This window comes from Phalacrocorax aristotelis, chromosome Z (genome assembly GCF_949628215.1).
Source record: "Phalacrocorax aristotelis chromosome Z, bGulAri2.1, whole genome shotgun sequence".
Taxonomy (NCBI): domain Eukaryota; kingdom Metazoa; phylum Chordata; class Aves; order Suliformes; family Phalacrocoracidae; genus Phalacrocorax; species Phalacrocorax aristotelis.
The window spans coordinates 67629826-67652137 of record NC_134311.1 but is presented as its reverse complement, the minus strand read 5'-3'; positions in this window follow the sequence as shown (position 1 = coordinate 67652137).

The following is a 22312-nucleotide window of genomic DNA, read 5'->3' as shown; positions in this document are numbered from 1 at the left end:
TTTTAGTGATTTATTGAAGGTAACAGTGTAGATAACAAGTCTGTGACTACACCAAAGCTCAGCATTTTCTGGTGAAAACTAGGCACCTAATTTTTTTGAAATTAATAAAGTCATGTCTCCTGCAACACACTGTATCTTGAAATCCATCCAGAAGAGAAGCTCTGAACTATAAAAGCAAATGTGCTGCAAAATATTCCTTCTCTTCAACTAATACTTTACAGGCCAGGCCTGTAGTTCAGACACCCATTTCCAGGGTGACCTATGTGCAAGCTTTCCAGTTGTACATATCCTTCCCATATTCGTTATGATTACAGCACTGAACAGTTAACGTCTTCAGTAACTTTTTCACTTTTTCAAAGCGTAACTTTAAAACACAGCATTTTGTTTAAAGGGTGTGTTTAGGTCTGCTAAACCAACAGAAATTAAAGGTTTTGGAAACCATGTCAAGCTCACTGTATAGACTGTGCACCACTTTGTGGCTACTTTTGCCTCTTCAGTGACTCACTCTGAGTTGTTTTTTATTCCTAAAATATAGATTTAGCTTCAAATTGAGTTCATCTTGTATGGTCACATTTGCTGTACTCTGTCTTCAAATCTGGAAAATATTTGTAAAATAATTTCTCTTTTCTCTGTGTCACCAACTCTTCCCAGAAAGCATTAGTGTATCTTTTATTTCTGTTTTCAATTGTAGATAGAACTTAGAAGAGAACTGTTAGTTAAAAATAACTCTGTTATGAAATCACTTAGAGAATGGAAATACTCTTGTCTTGATTTCCAGGCCCAATGGTGATGTTTTCTTCATGGTTTCGTGTAATCGCACAGAATAAAGAGTTTGGGAATCACCAGTGGTTAGCAGCATCATAGTGAACAAGGACAGCTAATGCACACCTGCTTTAGATACATTGGGAAGTGCCCTCAAGCATGAACATCAGAAACTTAGACATGTTCTTTAAGGAAAAAAAAAAACTATTTTCCTGATATCAGGAATGTGGCTTTGTTGTATTAGGAAAACTACAATGTAACTGCTTCTGTAATAGTTCAAATTGCTACAGAGGTATAATTGGCTCCAGGTATAATGTTTTAAATGCCAGAACCAGGAGCATTATTATTCACTGCAATTCAGGTCAGCAGCAGGTGCATTTTCAAATACTTAGCCAAAAATATAGAGTCTCCAGAAAATAAGTGGGAAACATTTTTCTTTCATAATGGCAATTAAATCTGTCTTGAAATCCACAGCCTGCTTGACTACTCTGGGCAGATTAGCTCCTCGCACAGCTTCTGCAGTATATTATAAATGAGCAGTAAGCTACATCTCAATTTTTGTTATTACTTTCAATATTGTGTGTGGCCAGCCCAGCAGTACAGTATGCATTATAAGCACCTATATCCTAGCTCACTCTCACCTCAGAGGCACTGGCATCAGTGGCAGCTGGACACTCTCCACATCTTTTTGGACTCAGGGAATATGTTCAAACTTCTGTTCAAGCTGAAGCAGTACCTCTCAAAATATGAGGTTCATCTTGTGTTTATTTTGACATCTAGATGGCTAAGTGCAGAAGTGATGTAAATACTGATACGGCTTACAATTGGGTTTGCTTACCATTTGGCAGACCATAATCGCAATGTACTTGTCTGTTACATGGCTGTCTCTTACTGCATGTGGCTACGCCTGCAAAGCACAAGCCTCTGCTGGTGGTCCGTTTCATTCCCACATACTTGCTTCATTCCCCCCTTCATGGTTTTAGAGTTCATAATGACTCACAGCTCCTCAATTTTCCCCAAACGCCTCTGTTAGGGCATGTTTTGTGTGTAGCTGGTCACGCATATTAAGAACATTGTTTCCACTTACAGTTTCCACTTCATTTTGATTGACCAGCCTCAAGCAGCAATGGAAAGGCTTTCCCCAGATGCTTCTTGATCTGCCTTCTGTCATTCTAACCACACACTTTGCCCACTGAAGCTATGGGGATTAAATCACTAGCCATGTTCTTTATTGACCCCCCCATTAAATCTTACCCACATGTCCTTGAGCGGTATTTTATTTCTGAAGTTATTTAGCTTCTTTCTTTGTCTTTTTAGTAAGTGACCAAGTGTCACTTCTACATAAACCAAAATATATTAAAATGGTATATCCTAAACTTTGGTCTTCTGATTGTAAAATAAAGGAACACACATTCCTATTCCATTTCCCTCCTCAGATTGGCATTAATGTCAGTGTTCTCACTGATATTCTGTTTGTCAATGCTCTGAGGTAGTTCAGCTATCAAAGTTTTTGTGGATACCATTATCAGCTGCTAGAAAAGCTTGACTAAAATCCTCTTGCAGATTAAAGCAGTAGCTGGTTTTATCTTTATTTATCGCAAGCCCCACTTTTCTTTCTACTTCCTTGAAATCTGCAATTATCCTTTGTATCATATTTTCTTTCTTCTGTAGGCAACAAAATCATTAGTAACATCGGAAGAACAGGTGAAGATCATCTAATTTCATTCCGTCGAGCAAATTTTATAATAGTGCCATGACTCCCAGGACACCTTAAGAAGACATGAAGGAGTCAATCTTTCTGTCTACTCCCACTCTTATTTTCCAGAAACCACATTGCTATTCAGCTGTTATCTCTTCTGTGTAAGGGATGGCTATATAAAAAGCCACAAATGTGAATTTATAAACTGTAATAAGCAGGAAGTTTTGTGATTCTTATTACTATCTATTTCAACACTTTCTAAAAAATGCTGGAGAAACATTATTTTCGGTCCAACAAAGTCAGTTTGCACAGTTTCTAAGATATCTTATCCCACCATCCTGCAAATTCCTTTCCATCATCCTCTCTACTTTCAATAATTCAGTTCTAAAATTCCCAACATACTGTTCTTTGTAGTTACTGAGAGTTCAGACCACCTCTTAAATCTCTTTTAAATTTATAACCTACAAACAGCTCAGCTGTCTGTTACATGTCTATACTGAGAAAGTCATTAAAGAGTTCCCTCCCTCACTCTGTCCATAACAGCATTCTTGCATTCTGTCCTTTATCACACTCATAGTTGATCTTGTCTCCATGTGTTGTAGCTCTCATAAAATACTCCCACATTATATGCATTTTCCTCCTGCTCGACTTGGTCTACCAAATCCTGGAAACCCTGCATGGTCCTACAATCCCTTACGGTTTTTTTTCTGGCCTTATCACACTTAGCATGAGACCAGCTTGGAAGTTGTATTCTCACTGTTGCATGTCTGTGTCCAGTTACATTCCCATGAGCTGTTCAATGATCCCTTGTTCATTTACTTGGAATTCTCCTAAATTATCTTCTGTGGTTCAGTCTGTCATGAAATCTCCTGGAGCTTGTTTTTAATTGCTACCTATTCCAGCCTGTCTTTTGGTATCTCCAGGATGATGTGTTATATCTGTAAGTTGTCTACTGAATTTATTTATCACTTTTGTTCTATCATTCTATGATCAGCTCTTATGCTTCTAATCTTTGGCTTGCATCTTGAGACAAAATATGCAATCTGATTACGAGGAACCACCTCTATAGATAAATGGATATGCCTGAGAACATTTTTATTAAGAAACTTTCTGTGCTATTCAACTGTATGCTTAACTGTGACAATTAATCTCATGTCATTGTTAACTGTTACATGATAAACATTAGATTCCTCTCACTGTCTTCTACATCTTCCTTTTCTACTTTGGTATTGCAGCCACCTTTGCAAGATTCTTGAAGACTGTATCACAATTAACACAGAATTAATACTTTATGTTTTTAGGTATTTCTTTGCCGGGAGCACATTTATTTATTCCTGATGTACTGGATGTGGTTAGAGATACAGCCAGTTTGCTTGGTTTTGCCGTCAAAGCTTACAAAAGTTGAGAATGTCATTTCAGTGGGTTAATAATATTTCAGTGGACCTATAGACAGACATAATATCCTCCTCCTTGACCTTCTTCCAGCACCCTTGTTGCTACAATAAACAGTAGTACTGTTTCCTAAGAGGCAGCAGTAGCCTTGGACATCTTTCCCTACATTTGGTATAGCCCTTAAGGACCACCTGGGAGGGTTACCTTTTTTTCCATGGCCGTGGCACCACTCACCATGAAGTTTATTTCCATTAAACAGTTGATTGTCTTGTCTGAGTAAACCAGCATGGATTTCATAAACTTCATAAATGGCTATCATGCACATGTCAGTCTATATTTGCTGCACTATAGTTTGGAGCACTCCTGGCCTGGATGACAATGTTCCTTGTATGCCTGATAAGGATTACCATGCACCAAAGAGTATTTCTTGCAGCAAACAGTAAGTCTAAGCTTGAACAAAGGCCCAAGTTCACAGAATTTGAGCACCTACATCCTTGCACTCCTTTGAAAATTACAGCCAAATACAGCACTGAATGCAGTTGTCAGAGTCTTCGAGACATCTCACAGAAGATGTACTTCTATGCTCTTTTCTGTCAGCACTTATTATGTCAGAATAAGAAAGAGATTGTCTTTTACAGCAGATGCTATTACAAGGTTCTTTTTTCTTAATAAAATCAATTGCAATTGTTTAGGCAAGAGACAGCATGCTCTCATCAATGTCGCGTCTAGAAGTCTGTGGGAATTCCTGTAAAGTAAAAAAACCCCTATGTGTCCTTTCAAGAAAAAACGGCATGAATGCCTTTTTTTCTGGATATCTGTCTGTATATCTATTTCTGACTATGCATATATGCAGGGTGATATTGCCAGTGCAGGTCTAATTTAACTATTAAAAGGAAACTGTGACTTAGAATTTCTCCACAGAATGTTTTTATCTCAAATTCCATTGTTTGTAATACTAAGGCACAGCCGTACTTTGCTGCTGTTGAGATGCCAGGATCACAGCTACAATGAAGTAGGAAGTGAAGCACTGTGAAGAAAAAGGAGGCTGCCTGAAAAGGATTGATTCAGCAAATTATATAAACAAGTTTTAATTCAAGTGGATACTTGGTTTCTTTGTTGAACACAGATGGATTTAAGAATAGAGTTAAAACATAGCTCTATTCTGAAATGCTTTTTTCAGTCAATATCTCAAAGCTGATAATGGTTCTGTGGGATACAGAAGACTACCAATTCTTCCTACAGTAGCCTGAACCAAGTTATACCCCAAAGTTGCACATGGAGAGTGTGTTTGTCTCCTAGGCTTGAACTGGAGAGGATGTTGAAGTGTTTCCTTGGCTCTATCTCCACACTGCCCAAGTGCACAGAGTTTTGCAAGACTCCTACAGGTAAAAGTAAACAGGCCAGCATTAGCACGAGGGGCAGCAGAAGGAAAAGCAGCTGCCTGAAAAAGCCTTTACCTCACATGCCAACATCTGAAGTTCCCAGGGAATATGCTCCGCTAACATTCTGTACTACAAAAGCTCTCAGATTTTAAAGGAGAGAAACCAGTGAAACTGAGGAAAATTCTGAAATGGGTAAGTACTTGGGATGCTTCCTATGCCATTTTAATAGGTGCATTTCTAATGGATTCTTATTGTAAATTATTATACAGTAATACAACCACAGGATATACTTGATTGCAAATCTGGCCCCTCCAGTTTCAGAATCATTTCCATAGGGCAACAGAGGAGTAGAGAAAAAGAGACCTTGTAAAGAGTAAGACACTAGCATGGAAATTAGGTCTGGGCTCTGTTTTACAAACTTCCACAGCTGTAAAGCTTTGACAACATCACTGATGGCAAGTACTACAGCACTCATCATTGAGAATGTGTAACTCCTTCACCTAGACAGAAATAACAGGTTTTGTTTGAAGACCCAACACCTTTTGCTTGCAACAGACCTAAGAACTGGAGGTCCAGAAGCTAACACACAGAGCCATTACTACTGGAGCTGCTTAGAGCTACCTGAGAGGAAACAATGAGAGGATTTGTATTTACCAGGTTGGTCACAGCCTCCCTCTCCCAATACTAGTACCATGTAGTGGGACATGTTTCCTGTCACATGATGGGGGAGTCTACGTATGTTTACCTCCTATTTCTGCTCATCAGCGTCTCAGCTGGATCCATTTGTGTCTAGAACAGCTGTTCTCATGAAAAAATGGTCTCCATTAATAACTTAACAGCCTTAAATAAAGCACCCAGCATGTGACCTGGGAGCTCAGCTCATTCAGATTTGAGGACCTTTCCTATGTCAAATGGGGCAATTTTCTTCCATTTCTCCTGTAGAAGTTATCCCTCCTCATACAATTATTGAATAGTTTTTGGGCAAGAAAAAGAGAATTGCTTCTGTCTCTTGAGGCTTTTGACACAATGCTGGAGCACTGGGATTCCTGTTCCATTTCCAAGCAGGTATTTCGGTATTTTATGAGAAGTAGAAAAACTTGAACAGTTTAAAATATCAACCAGTGTAAAATATCTTCTTTAGAGAGCAGTGACTAGACTGCTTAGCTGGGGAATGGCAGGACTAGATTTAAATTCTTTCTTTAAGTAATTTGGAGTAAGGGCATAAGACCAATTCTTCCATTTACAGGGACCTCCTCTTGCTGTCTTACTTTTGAGTGAAGCCCAATGCAGAGGCCTAAATGCCTAATGCTAGACACTTTAGAAATGTTAAAGGCAGCAAGTCAAACACAGAGATTTTAGGCAGCTAGACAGCTACAAAGCAACTAACTCTGCTGTAGAAGTTCTTGTTGGTAACATGGTACTGAAATATGGGCCCTAATACATAGGCACCTACTTGTCCTCATAAATTTAGTTGCTGTGACTTCAGAGGCTGTGCTGAGACCTTTTCCCTTATGCCCCAGTGAGATTCTGCATTGTGACAATCGGATAGTATTTTCTATTGAGACTGAAAATTTTCTTGGTGTCATTGTCTGTTTAGTGGATCATGATTAAAGTCTCAAGGTGTTGCTGAATGCAAAATAATCACAGGGAATGAACGACACTCATTGCCTTGTGTGGCAGTTCAGGGCAGGCAGTCTTGAGATACTGGAAGATAATGGAACTGCAGCTTATGTAACTACGCTGAAATTGTTTTCTCATGTATGATATAACTAAGACATATGTAGTGTTATGGCTGTAAATAGTCTTATTAATAACTTATTGGTCCAAAAGTTTGAAGGTAAGATTTTTGAGTGAGCTATTCTTTTTACATGCCCAAAAAGCTTATCTGCTTTTTCTTGGCTGAATCAAAATGAGATATTACTTTCCCCTACAATTCTTGCCCCATTTAGTGTAGAAATTCTATGACAACTATTGATGAAGAATTATGGTATATAACTAACTATATTATCACTTTTGGAACTGTATAAAAGGAATAATTCAGAAATTTGTAAGCCTATTGTGCTAAATAGGGTGTACTGAAGTACATTTGAAAGTTATCACTTCAGAATAAGATTATCTGATTAAAACAACTCAGGAAAAAGGTTTGTTCACTGTCTAGGTCATATAAATAAGCATAAAGTCTTCGTTTTCCTTGGCACTTTTCACAAATACTAAATAAGGAAAACAAAATATAGGACGGATATCTGTGCAAATCCTCATCAAGTCAGGTATGCTATTGTTCAATATAATTAGCACTTAACAAGGTAGATAGGTAGGCTTAGTTATGATTCTCACCTTGCTTTACAACTGCTGTTTAGAGTTGTTTTCTGTGTGCATGCTCCTAATGCCTGTATTCACCTCAACAACCTTTACATGCTTTTAGTAACCTCATTAAGAGCCTCTAGGCACCAAAATATACTCATGATTCGTTATGCTGTAGAAATATCCTGGATTAAGTGAATCTACCTTATTAAGTACCTTAGTAGCCAAGTACCAAAAATATATGTAGGCAATGGCAACTTTGAATCTTTACTTTGTAGCCCATAAAGAAACCTTATAAAAGAGACCACTTTTTAGAGTCATAAAAGATCATGTAAACTCAAAATGTCATCTGAGAAGCTTTAATAGCTTCAGAATATTGCAGTTATGTGAACTGAACATAAAAGAGCTACAGCTAATATTTGTGTGCTGTTTGGCTCAAAGAATATATTTATTGCAAGGGATAGGGCAGGGTGCTGAATCAGATGAGGCTGGAATTACAGCCAACAAACAGGATAAGCATTCACTCTCAAAGATTTCTAGAGAATATCTCCGAAATAACTAAGGGAAAAGAGAAACAGGAAGAAAAGGGAGCTCTGCCAGTCACGACAAGATTGTTTTGTAGAAGGAGCAAACAGGATTAGCTGTAATGAGATTATCAACTAATTCTGTGAGGCAACACCCACATAAATCAACAGACAAAGGGAAGGGAGCTGGACTTTGCAGTAATTGTTAATAGGAGCAACATATCAGTAATAAGACTTCCACTCCCCCAGCCCCCATGTGGAATACTGTTCTAGTTGTAGGACTATAATTAAAACTATAATTAAATATGGTGTCTAATAGTAAGAGTTTTTCTGTCCAGCATATGAGGGATATTGGAGCTCAAATTCCTGAGTTTATACAGGAAACTTCTTTAAAAAGTAGCCAGAACTAACTTTTTAACAACTTCTATTTTGTCAGTCTGCTCAAGCAAGACAGAAGGACAATGTTCCTGTGTTGTTCCTTTTCTACAAATCACCATTTGCTCTCTGCTTATTTTCCTTATACATGCAGTAAGCCATCAAAACAAAGGTAAATGTGGTTTCTATCGGTTACCACAGAAACAGCTCCATAATCAGGAGTGTAAAACCCATGATAGTAGAATCTCCCCTTTTTAGTGAGAGTCTACCTGTATCAGAGTCAAGCATGTGATAATCTCTGGAGGAATAAATTATCCCACCATCATTCCTGCTACTGAAGTCTTATCTGATCTCTGGCTTTCCTTTTCCTGTGTTGCCACTGGTGGACTCAGAGTTCATCATATTTCCTGTGCTATTTAAAGAACTTCTTGGGCTGGTACATTATTTTAAGCCTGCCTCTGTATTCTTTAAAATACCAGCAGAAAGAATTTACCCTGCACAATTCATAGTAACTTTACAGTTCTCAGTTCATACAGAGAGACCAGATTTGGCATATTACATAAATATATACAAGATTAGGTTTGAAACCAGAGGACTCTAGGCCACATAACGTTTTAATTTTCTGCCCACTCTTCAAACACACTTTCCATATTAGGGAATCCTGCCACAACTGCTTGGGAAAGTCTTTGAATACAACTTGGGATGTAGCTTGCGTAGCATGCTGAAAAGATCCTGTTGTAGCAAAGGATGTAGATATGATCGAGGAACATGAAAACTGTACCTTCTGAGAGCAACTGACAGTGACAGCAAGTTGTGCCAGGACCATTTGGGTCCAAGACCTGCAGAGTTATTTCACCCATGTACACCTGAGATCTTCCACCACAGTTATTCTGCTTCTGCTCAGTAAGAAAAATGTTACACCCTCATACCAGGGCCCCAGAAATTATTTAGCCCTAGGTCATTTTCACATGATCTATTTTCTCCTGTTGAGTCTAAACAAATAGAATGTCAACTTATGAAAACTATTTTTTCCTATCAGATAGGCAGAATTATGGCTCATTATTTATCTGATGAATTTGCAAGGGAAAGGCTATGGAAAAGATGTAAGGTCACTCAAAAAAGCCAGCAGGACTCCTTAGTGCTATGTGTCTTGGATCACAGGCTTCCTCTTTTGAGAGAGAGTAGCAACCTACATCCACAGGGTTTCTCTCAAGCATGATGTAGTAGAAGGATATATGACAGGTGTTTACCAAACACACTTGGTTATGAACTTTCCTCATATGAAAGAAAATCTACTTTACCCTTATTCATCCTTGTATTAAATTTGTTTTCTCATTTGCTCTTTTAACCTTCTGTATCTATGGCATTTAAAATAAAAAAGTAAACAAAAGAGCAGCTGAACCCAAATCAGGTCCCCGGCAGCTGAGTCCCAGAGTTGGAAAGAAGCCAACTCAAGCAGATTCATGGGTGTGTAAACAAGTATTGGTAACAATGAAACAATTTTTCTCAGCTATTCCCTTTGCCTAGGAGGCATGTGGTTCAGCTCGGTCCACAGACCCCACATCCTTCAAGTGTTAGCACAACCTTGCGTGTTAATTTCTCAAAAATTTGCAAGGACAGTGATATCCAAAGATAAGCTGTAAGTGATCTCTTCCCCACTAACATCTTATATGTGCAGGGACAGCTTCCTTCCCTTGAGCTTTGACAACCACAAATCCATAGATGCTCTCCAGGCCCACATATACAGAATCTCAGAATGGCCGAGGTTGGAAGGGACCTCTGGATGTTATCTGATCCAGCCTCCCTGCTCAAACAGGTCACCAGTTGCCCAGGACCATGTCCAGGTGGCTGTTAAAGTCTCCAAGGTTGGAGACTCCACCACCTCGCTGGGGAGCCTGTTCCTGTGCTCAGTCACCTTCACAGTAGAACAGTGAAGTGTTTCCTGACATTCAGATGTCACCTCCTGTGTTTCAGTTTGTGCCCATTGCCTCTGGTCCTGTCACTGGGCATCTCTGGAAAGAGCCTGGCTCCATCTTCTTCAAAGCCTCCCTTCAGATATTGATGAAATCCCCTCTGAACCTTCTCTTCTCCAGGCTGAACAGCCTGATCTCTCTCAGCCTTTCCTCATAGGACACATGCTCTAATCCCTTAATCACCTTAGTGGTACTCTTCTGGACTCTCTCCAGTAGCTCCATGTAGGTTCTACCAGCTATTGCACAGGCTTTTTATTTTCAGCAATAGCTAATGGCACACGATGGGGTCAGTGAAATGCTATTTCCCATCACAAACATGCTGAAAAAGGTAGGGTTTCTAGAATTCCCTCTTAATTCATCTCAGCAGTGGAAGGGAGCGTTAAAGTGCCTTCCAGTCCCTGATGGAGTGGTCTATTCTCCAGCACTGCCGAACCCCTTTGAAAAACTAACCAACCAACAACCCTCCCTCCAAACCGCACCAAGCAACCCCACAAAAATACCCTCACAGAATTACCTCTGAGAATATTCTTGCTTTGAAAAGACTGTTTTGCAGAAAGTTCACCTACTTCTTCATTCTGAATGTTCGTTACAAAAACTCCAAGAACAGAGGAATCATGGTGCACGTTTCCAAGTAGGATGCCTTACCCTTTTGATTGAAACTAGCTATAGCATTTATCAAAAGGGAAAAATGTGTTCTGAGGTCCACCGTATTAAGTCCTGCCAACATAGTAAGCTTCACAAGTCAGTCTAGTAGATGTGACAAAATCTCTGTTCTTCGCAATGTTAGACAGGGTAGCATTATCTTTACTTTTTTGCACTGCACCATCAAAACCAGAGGCATGAAAGTAGGACCCTGCAGGTTTGATCTACACATTCCCAGTGCTACAACTTGAAATCTTCCCTAGCACCTGCACCAGGTTTGATCTGGCGAGCTGGATGTCATGGGCCCTTTTTCAGAGGACAGTGTACTTGCATGTCATGCTTCTCTTTTTAAAGGGACAAACCCTTTTCTCTTTCAAAAGCTGACTCTCTCCTTCCTTTCTGTTTAGGATTAATCCATTCCTGCCTCCTAGCAACCACTTGCCATTACAACTCTAGCCAAGATGGCCAGTAAACATCCACTGTGTAAGTACCTAACGCAAGTGGAGTTATGAACTGTTTGTAAGTACTGTTCTCTCTAGCTAGTACACCCTGAAGGTCTACACCATGTAACCCCCTGTCAGCATTCTCAGGAAAGAGATCTTGAGATTATCATCAAACACAGCAACATGCTGCTGACTGATAAACCTGTGCTTGAGTAACTAGGGAAAAACATTCTCTTCCCTTGACATACCAAAGGCAGATCTGAATCTGGACTTGCTGTGGACTCTATGAATGCCATACAGTGACTGTTAAGGAGCTGGCAGAAGTAGCACCTATATTCATTCATTTAACCAGAGCACCTACATTTGGTGCGTAGTTATTCTAGGATCCTTCTATAGTCAGTGGAGAGAGGCACCTATGGAGAACAATTTAAACCTAAATCTGAATTGGTCTCCGGGGTTGTCAGTTTCCCTTTCTCCCCTAATTCAACAGTGAGTTAAGACAGCTAGATATCTGACTTGGGCATCTCAGCATCTGAAGCTAGGTAGGGGTGAATCTGCGTATACCTCAGGAAATCCTTGTGTTTCACCTATGTCATTATCTCCATGTATGAATAAGTAAAAGATATATAACTAGGCTGGTGTCATCTGACATTTTCTCTGCATAATTTGAACCTGAACTAAGCAACTCAGAGATGCAATTTATGTCATGCAAAATTGTGGTCAGTGTAGGTGCTACTGAAATGTGAACATTTACATTACACAGTTTATTTAACTCCTGCTGGGAAATGCCCTCTAATGTTCTAACCATGTGTGTATGCAGGAGACCGGTATCCACTCTGCTTATTTTACTGATGAATTAAACTCATTCAGATAATGACAACTGTGTACCAAAACAGTCCTTTACACTTTGTCTCCTAACAAAACTTTCAGCAGAAATATTGGCTTAAGAAATTCCTGTCCCTTGCCCCATAGTGTAGTGCGGAACTCTATTGTGCTAACACTACTGTCTGTGCAATCGTGTTATAATCTAGACCAATAAATAAACTTAATTTGGAAGAGAAGCCTCCAAAAACTGAAGATATTTTAGGCTGAAGACTGCATTTGAGAAAGCACTACCCATTGTAATAAATACCAGGGTTGTTGTGTGGACAAATCTTACACTTCTCAGCTGGATCCAGATTAGGTTTACTCATTGGTTTTTGGCAAGTGAACACTCAGGTCACACAAAAAAACATTGTAAGCAACATATAATACGGTAAACTGTATGTGGAATACTCTGGAGAGCTCAGACAGGAAAGGTGGGATTCATCTCACTTCATGTTACACCTCTGCAGGATGGATGTGTGCAGCTGAAGATGTTGCCCTATGCCCCTTTACAGATAATGGAGAGAAACAGACTTTTAAAAACATGATTAATTTCGGATGATAAGATGAATTGTGCTCTGCTAAGTGCCTGTTTCTCACCATCGACTGGAAGGAAATGTGGAGTGACTGGCTCAGCTGTGGTCATTTGTATTGTAGACGGCTATGAATTCCTCCCTGTTTTTCCTGGAAGACATTGTCACACTGTTGGTTTTATGTGTGTCCATATGCACATCACATGCATATGTGTATACATATGCACACAATTTAATTCATAGACAACATACATGTCAGTATGTGTTTGCCCCACGTATAAGCCCATTCCCCTCTGATCTTCCTGCCAAAGAAGATTTCTCTTTATAAAGTGGCCATGGTATGTGCTACAAATCATGTATGTTCTTCAAAGCTGAGAAACAACAAAAAACCAAATCAGGCTTTCTTCTCTTGCCCAACCCCTCCATCATCCTGCCAGCTAGCAAACAGTGGAAGATTCAATTGCTAGCAGCAGCTCTCTCCTTGCACTTAGTAGTTGGAACTGGCTAAGCACAAAATCAAAGGAGCACCAGGTGTTTGAATTAGCATAAAATCCAGCCAGTCCTTGGATGTCCATGCTCCACAGGCAGTTTAAGCACACCTTGTAAGCCCTGTTAATGATGTAAGAATGTACAAATTCCAAAATCCCAATGTTCTCCCTTTAACTAAGAGGAAATTTTAAGTTAAAGAAGTTAGCTAACAACCATGTAGTGAGTCAGAGGTTGTTTGCTGTGGACACTGTGTTTACTGTATATTCTCCTTGCCCAAACATTCATATCTCTGCTCTACACACTAGGTCAAACTAAGTATCTTTTCCTATGTCTTGTGGATTAATCGACTCATTGCAGTCACATATATCTAAAGAGGTGAAGGTGCTAGGACTTAGCCAGCCTTGATACCTAGTGGCATCTCTTCAATTTGTATTATTCAGCCTGTCCTTCACTGTTGCTTCTCTCTCACCTTGCAGACACTAAATGTGTTGGACCTGCAAGAGTTAATGGCATGAGAAAGATTCTAATACAGTTTCAAAACCAGTAACTCATCATATTCACAGGTTGTCCAACATATGGACATTCCTGGGCCCACCTAGCAGCATTCTACATTGCTTCAGAAATACAGAGGATTAAATAAAATTCCAGTCTCCTTCCTGCTGCTTTTCTGTTTCTTTGGACTAAAACCAAACTCTGCAGCACACAACGTATTGCTTGTCAGAGTGTTTTCCTGCCAGAGCAATTTGCAAACTCAAATTATGCATCACGACACTCTTGCAAGGTGGAAAGGAAATTCAAAAGCTGGCAACAAACCATCACTTGTTGAAGCAATCTCATGTAGGTCAAAGCTTACCTTTGGGCCTAGGGATTTTAAGTAACAGGCTGTGGGAACACTGAGGCAGAGGACAGGATCTCCGTACCCCCACCAGTGTGAATGCGAATGGAGGCTACTCAGTGCTTACAGAGACTTGGGCATCCCTCAAGTTTGATTATTTCATCCTGCAGTAAAGCCATCTGCTTTTGAGAAACCAGTCTCAAAAAGCCAGACTTTTGCAGTATTTAAAGCAGGAGAATGGCACCTACATCTGCAGCTCCCATGTGAAATCCCACAGATACCAAACTGACTCTTTGGATACATAAATACTTTTTAAAACATGACCTTAAATAGGGCACATCGTATACAAATCTCAGAGGCCGTGATCCTCCATCCCCTGAACAAATACCTTGCCTCCAGAACTGTTTTCTATCCCCTTGTATTGTTCCCTGTCGTCTCCCTGCAACTTCTGCAGACACTGTGGCACCATTTGGGCAATCTCTAGTGGTCGTCTTCTCTGCCAGTCCAGTGTTTCTAATTTCTATTTCTTCCTGTTTTTGAAGTGGCTTATCTGGCACAGTGTTATTACAAAGTTATTATTTGCTGGCCCAGTGAAAGTATGATTAAAGCAAAGAAAATAAGCAGGCTTTGGAAAAAGATGTAATTTAAATCCTTGCTGATTAATGTCATTCCTCTGTAGACTATCATTGAGTTTAGAATGAGAGGTGGGCCTCAGTCAGCTTTAACATCTGGACCCAGAGCCACAAGATAAATTCAGAATAGTTTCTGTCTTTTCAACAGAATAATCACTCAATTTTTTAACACTAATTCCCAGAAATTGGTACATCCAGATTCCTGAGAGACCTGTGAAGTAAAACTCCATCTCTGTATCCAAGCAAGAGTCCAGAACCCTGCAGCTTTGCAGTCATATGATGCTCAGCAGAATACTACCTCCTGAGAGGACCCTAGGTGATGATGCTTCCCAAAGTTACGGAGCATATCAGAGGGGCAGTCAGGAATTGCCTGCTGGTGAAGATGAAGTGTAAAACACCAGTTCTCCTACTACCACTACCTCACCTGAAACTCACCTCTCTCTTTTAGTCAGAGTTTTAAGCAGAAGGAAAATCTCTGAACTGACTGAATACAGTCCTTTGGGAACTACCAAGTTTATTCATCAGGAATTATTCTCAGCTTCCCTTCCTGGGAGGAGCAGGAGGGAAGAACCTAAAGGCTTTCTGTAATTGATTTGTGATGGGTCAGGTTCACAGAGCATAAAATAAAGAGCCTTCTATTAGACTGAATTAACCCAGTCACTAGTCCAAGGAAAAGCAAACAAAGAGCTTCCCTTAGCTCAAACACTGTGGTATTCTCAGCCTGTGAACATTGACTAACTTGATATTATGCACATATAGCCAAGCTCTGGCCTTCCCCACATTTGCCCTTTCAGTGGCCACATCCTGGCTAGCCCTTAATGTGCAAACCCAGCACGGCCACCCAGGCTGGGAGTGTGAGAATAGCAGATGCAGGAGGGAGAACAGCAGCTGTGGGCAGCGTGGAGAAGCACACCCCACAAATGGCATAAAGTGCTGGACAAAAAATGCAGACTTGGAGAGACCTGGAATCCTCCAGGTCAAGGGAATTCTCTCCCCACCAGCTTGGCTGGGAGCCACATTCCTACATTCCTGGCTGTGCCATGAAACAAGGCAGTGTTGTAGAGGCAAAGGCCGAATGCTTTGTTGTGGGTAATGTATGTCAGGACAGCTTGAACAGAAAGCCAAAATTTTACAGTTCCTCTGCTGGCCATATCCTGGGACCTGAAATTAAAAACACTTAACAGATGATTACTAGATTAAGTTATTCTGTAGTCTTTTTTGATATAGCCCACTGAATATTAAACAGTTTCTCTTATACAGAACTGAATTTGCTTGGATTAAACTACAGCCTTCCTTCTTGAAATATTTCTGACTGGATTTAAGAATGAATGCCAAGACACTGAAGCATCAAGAACAATTTTCTGCTGAGACTGCTAGAGAGATATTACCTTGCAAACCAAACCCTGAGGATCACAATTGCTTCACGCAAAATACGACAAGAGACTCACGCTTCCATCAGCAGTTTATATGGCATTAAAGCTGGTTTCTTTCATGTGCTGAAACAGCAGAACAGATAAGAAGTAGGAACAGACATAGTGTACTGGTATTTACTATATTTTAACCAATCATGTCTTAGGTGAATTACTCACCCACCTGTTTTCCAAGAGGTGATAGATATGGGAGTTTGACATTTGGGGATGATGTTTTCATGCATTGATGTGATGGCTCAGACACACAGGTAAGGGAAAAATGTAGAGTCTGGATGCATTGCTTCAATATCTTCTCTGAAAAAAGGCCTTTCCCTCTTTCTTTATAAGCCAAGTGTGCACTAAGGAATACATAGCTTTCCACCATCCACCCCCCTCCCCACCAGCATCCTACCATATAAGTCCTTCCCTGGCTAGGTATGTGTAGGGGGAAGAGGAGATACATCAGAGTGTCATGGTAAAACTTTCTGATTACCACACAGAGAACCTGGAACACAGAATATTTTATAATTGGAACTTGAATTGCACTTTTTCTTTTGGTATAGTGTCCATAGTGGTTACAGTCCAGGGAACAATTAGATTATGTTTATACTGTTAAACTACATAGTACCAGGAAAATTCTCTGCATGTTGACAATCAACTGTCTTCACCATTCAACTGTTAAAGCAGTTGAATGGTGGGGTATGGCTTTATCCAAGGCCAAGTAGGGCTCTCCCAAACAATTCCCAGCCATGCTTCCAGGAATCAGTCCCAACTGGTAGTCTGGATACAGCTAACCCATTTTGGAGGTCAAAAGAGCTTAACAGCTTGGACACAGCTATGCTATGCCAGTTAAACTCAGTGCCAAAGAATGCGTTTTGTTTCCTAGTATAGCAAGTCCCTAGTATACATTTAGCCTGAGAAGCCTGGCCTTGCTATGCTGAAGACAATTGATAGACATGAAATATTAAAAGGTTTAGCTCTCAGCTGCTTTTTTCCTTTCCCCAGTTCCTTCTATCCCTCTCCCTGCAAAATCTGTCTATATGCTCATGCAGTGGTCCCAAATATGCTAAAATCTGTGTGTTGTTTGGGTCCTGATGGGGAATAGGAGGTAGATTTAGGTCCAAGGAGGGAAAAAGAGAAAAAGAGAGACAGGGAGAGAGAACTGTTGGCAATGGCAATTCTGAAAGAGCATGAGTGACAAACAGCAAAAATCAGAACGGATGTTTCTGGGTGTGTGAGAAGTACAACTGCAGTTTCTCTTTAGAAACACATCCATCAGAGGCTCATTTACCATAAGCTGAGCCAGCCAATTGGAAATCTCTATAATAATTCATTTTTGTTTTTCTCATGAAGTGGACAATACAGGACAACCTCCAAACTTATATGTTTTTTCAAAAGATTCCCTTCAGTTTTTCAGTCTGAGGTGACTGGATCACAACTTTTGAAGAAAGTGTGTTTTCTGAAACAAGAGATAAACCAAAGGCCATTCAGAATCCTTTTCTTCATGGAAACCATTCTATTTCTGTTAAATTTGATAACAGCTTGTTTTTACAAAATAAGACATTGATGCCAAATTGGAGCTAGCAATATCATTTAAAGAAGTGTCACTCTGGATATAAACAGGAAATGTTTAGAGTGCTGATCCAGTGATTAATGAATGTTTCCACGTCTATATAGCAGCCAATTTTCCCTTTCCTTGGAGATTACTCTATTACATAAGCTACAGAAGGGCCAGAACTTTGGTCCCACATATTGAAGTATATGAAAAATAGCTTTTCTGTGCAAATGCTGGCATGGTTTTCTCTCTTTGAAATCAATTACAGGCATTCTCACTTACTCCAGTGGGAGTGGGAAGGAAGCCAATGTCTGAAAGGTTTTTTGCTCACACCTTTTTTTTAGGACCAAAGCAGTTTTCTTTTGTAAGAATTCTCAGCCTTCCCTAAATTCATTCATAGACACCACTCCTTAATAGTCTGGCTATAGCTTAGTGAGAAACCCCTTACTTTCCTCTCTCTCAGACATCCTAATATTTTTTCTGGCTGGGGAAAGAAGGTGAATTTGGCTGAGTAGCTCTGAACCCTATTGTATGGATCTAGCCAGACATCCACAGTAGTCTTTTTCGGCTGCCCATAATCTAAATACATGTTAAAAGGGAGCCTAACAACAGAGCCCTCTAATTGTCTCATCTAATTGTCTGACCAAAAAGTACCAATTTATGATAACAATAGCACAGGACAGAACTTGTTAGCTAGTACATGCTGTCCCCAGATCAGCAAACCATTGAAAAGAGAAAAATAAAGGAGTGTGTATTTATGTCGCCTTCTCTATTCTTTTTGCAAGGACATAGAAACCTCAGGGACCTAAGGGAGCCCAAGACCTTCAGGACAGCTGCTTAACTTGGCACTTTAAGTTGCAAGCCAAGCGTATCAGCATTTGTTTGGTGGAGTTTCTGAGAAACAGAAACTGCACTGACCAGAGCCTGTCTAGGCAAACTGAGAAGAAAAATCAGGTGGAAAAAGAAAAACATGCTAGTGCTTTTCTAGTGAACTCATAGACAAGTTTAGACTTACCCTTGAGAGCCAGCCATCTATTCCTGAGCTTCTGCAAGGTGTCAAGAGATCTCTGCTTTAGCTGGAAGCAGCAGGAGTGAGGAGGACTCCAGAGGAGACAGGTTTACAATTCAGCATTTGGTTTCCTTTCCTCTGTTCTTTTTGGAGAGGTTTTTCTTTGGTTTTATCAAGCACAAGGCTTCCTTCTTCCTGCTTTTGCCATATGCTGGGCATCCAAGCCTTCCAGTAGCCCTTCGTTGTGTGAGGAGGAGAAATCTCTGTAAAAACATTCACCTATAACATAAAGACCATCTGAGGTAATAACTTGGCAGAAAGACTCTCTTATGTAAGAGGAGTTGCCCCAACCTAAAATGTCTTTACCACATAGCTTTCACAAATGAAGGGTGTTTAAAGTTAATAACTCACTGTGTAATAGTTAACTTGCAAAAACGGGATTGTTCATATCTGAAACAGGTTGCCTTAGGGGAAAAAAAATAAAAGGTGTGGCATACTTAACCTTCTTACCTAATGTTTAGTAGACAGGGAAAAGCAATATGTAATATATAGCTTTATTCTGTGGAAATACGTGATCATGTATATATTGTGTATTTATTGTGTATATGTACATAGCAACTAAATACTTTCATTAAGGATATGATCTCAAGTTTGCTAAAGTCCATGAAACTGCTATTGACCTAAATGACTTTGGATAATTACTAGACCCAAACACTTAAATTTAGAAGTCTCTAGTAATGCCCATACTATAAGGACTTAATTAAGGCTTCAGGCTTAAGTGAGGCACAAGTACTCTGAAAGTCTGGCTTATTTCTTAAGACTCATTGTCTCAAACCACTACTTCTCTTCTAGTTCTAACCAAAAGAGTACCTCACCTATTTGAAAACAATCCAAGGCCTATGTTGTTCTTTGCTGTGACACTGACTTTCATTCACAACCAAGTAAATAAACTGAACTCAGTGTTTACCCCCTTCTTTTTTTCCTCGTTCTGCTTGTGTGTGTGTGGAATGTGTGTGTTTTTAATTTCTTTACTTATTTTCTGATCACTTTGTACTCCCTGAAGCCACAGCTTTCAGACACAAACCTGTGTATTTCCATTATAGTCAGACACTATACAGGGAACAGGCAAACTTTTGCTCTCCCTGTTCAAAGAGATTAGCTATGTTGTCATGTTCTGTATCATAATATGTTTTTGAAGTACAGACAGTAGTTTGCTCAACCACTTGCCAGTAGATAGCCAACAGTTTAATCTTGCCCTTCTCATTTGAGCAACTTGTGCTATCCTGCCAGCATAGTTCTTAGTATCACAGATGTAGGAAAGACTACAACTGTAAGAGTCTGACTATAAGAATATGGCTGCATTACTCTATATACAGACACACATAGAGTTATATATTTGGGAAAAACAATAAAGATAAGTCTAGACATCTGTGCAAAATTTACAACCAAGCCCCAACATCTCAATATAATTAGGTATTTAGGTATCAGTTATTTCCTTAATAGTGCCAAATATGGGCAAATGATATATATATATTAAGATTGGATGCATTTATTTGGGTCCTTTCACAGTCTAATTGTAGCTTGATGAAACTTGAAGCATAGACTATAGAGGAATGGCATAGACTGTAATGGAAACAATTTTATTTTTGAAAATCAAAACACTACAAACTGTCTGCAGTCCCAGAAGTCTGTTTGAGGTCTAATCGAACTTAAGAAGGTCTTTATTCTGTCATTCCTTAAAACAATGCTAAAGTGGATTTTGGGTTTTTTTCAGGCCTCTGGTTCAACTATTTAACTTTCCTTTCTTACAAGAGGTTTTGGAAATCTTTCTCCATTAACAGATCTAACTTTTAACGTGAACAGAGGCAATAATGTCTCTAAAGTTACATTCTTTGGGAGAAATGAATGAAATTTCCATTCACTCATGAGGAGTGAACGAGGATCATTCATTCACAATCCACAGTTCATGAAGATCTATGCAGGTTACTCTTCACTGCAGGAAGTCATTCATGTACAACTCTACATCAGATCTGTTAGCAAAGAACGTACATCTCAGCAAGTACGTCCTCCCTGTGACTGCCTTTGGTAAACACATGCATTAATATAACTGTGTAGAGAGATCTTCACACTAAAATACTGATCTGACACCTATATCTATTTGTAATATGGAAGACCTGGGATGTCAAGTTTGCCTAACGCAACATACTGCTAGAGACCTAAGCTAGTTCCATTGAGCTGATACATGAAGTCTATGTAAAATCATCTTGGGAAACAGATTTGCCAATTTCATACCTCCTAGCAGAGTACTCAACCCAAGTCAGGTTTTAGCTCCATATGAGTTAATGAAAATACAGAAGTATTCTGTGTTGGAGTATTTGAATATATTGCCAAGCATTAAAATATTCCACAATTAAGTCTTTACAGTACTTTATGCAGAAAAGAGATTGAAAGCACATCCTTTTAGAGGGTCTTTGAAATGTATTATAGGTATTTTGAGTTTTCCTGTAATTTGAACAGTAATTTAGAAAAGCAAAAGTGGTAACATAACAGTGCTTTGGATATATTTTTCAGGGTACAGTGAGGGCTGCCTGATCCCTAAGGGAAGGGGATTCAGGACCTGAGCACAATAAAAGGATGACAGAGCAGAGGCCTCATTAGCCAGAGCCCAGACCCTACATTGCCCAAGCAAGCTGAGCAGGAGAGGCTCAGGGATGGTAACCGACTTCAACAAAAGATCCAGATTGTCACGTGAGTTCATGGTGATATGGAAGATCTGAGGTTAAGCCAGGAAGTAAATCCACAGGTCAGGACCAGGATTGGATGTGCTGAAGGCAACCCAAGGCAAGACACAGATCACAGAGCAGGTCCACAGTGACAAGACAGGTCTGAGAACAAACAAGGGAGTCAATCTGCAGATCAGGATCAATGGGATCCACTGCTAGGCTGGGCTGTGGCTGAGTCAGTATTCCTGCAACATACCTCCAGCAGGGACTAAATCCCTGACATTAGCTTAAATGAGGCACTTGGCTCCAAGGGCAGGGTGTGGGTGGACGCCCCAGGTGAGGCAATTAAGGCCTATGACTGACAAGATCCAGTCTCTGTAGCCACAGTCTTGAAGATTAACTGAGTAATTCAGTCTGTTACTCCTGAATCTGCATGTATGAAGAGATGGTTCCTCCTAAATCCACCATCTGCTAGTATGGTATATATTATATGTATAATATTTAAAATCTGTATATTATCAGTACTTATATAATGAAATTATAATGTAATTTTAATATAATAAAGGTCTAATCTAATTTTTCCTTAATTGTTTTTGTACTGAAGCTTTACTAACTGCTGCTCACTCTGCCTTCTCCTCAGCCTTCATTCACTCTCATACTGACACTATTGGAAGACAATTAATTTTCAGTAGCAAAAGAAAACATTTTTTTCTCTGTGCCCTTAGAACACTGTTCTTAGACCATACCATTGTTACCAGTGCATTAAGCTT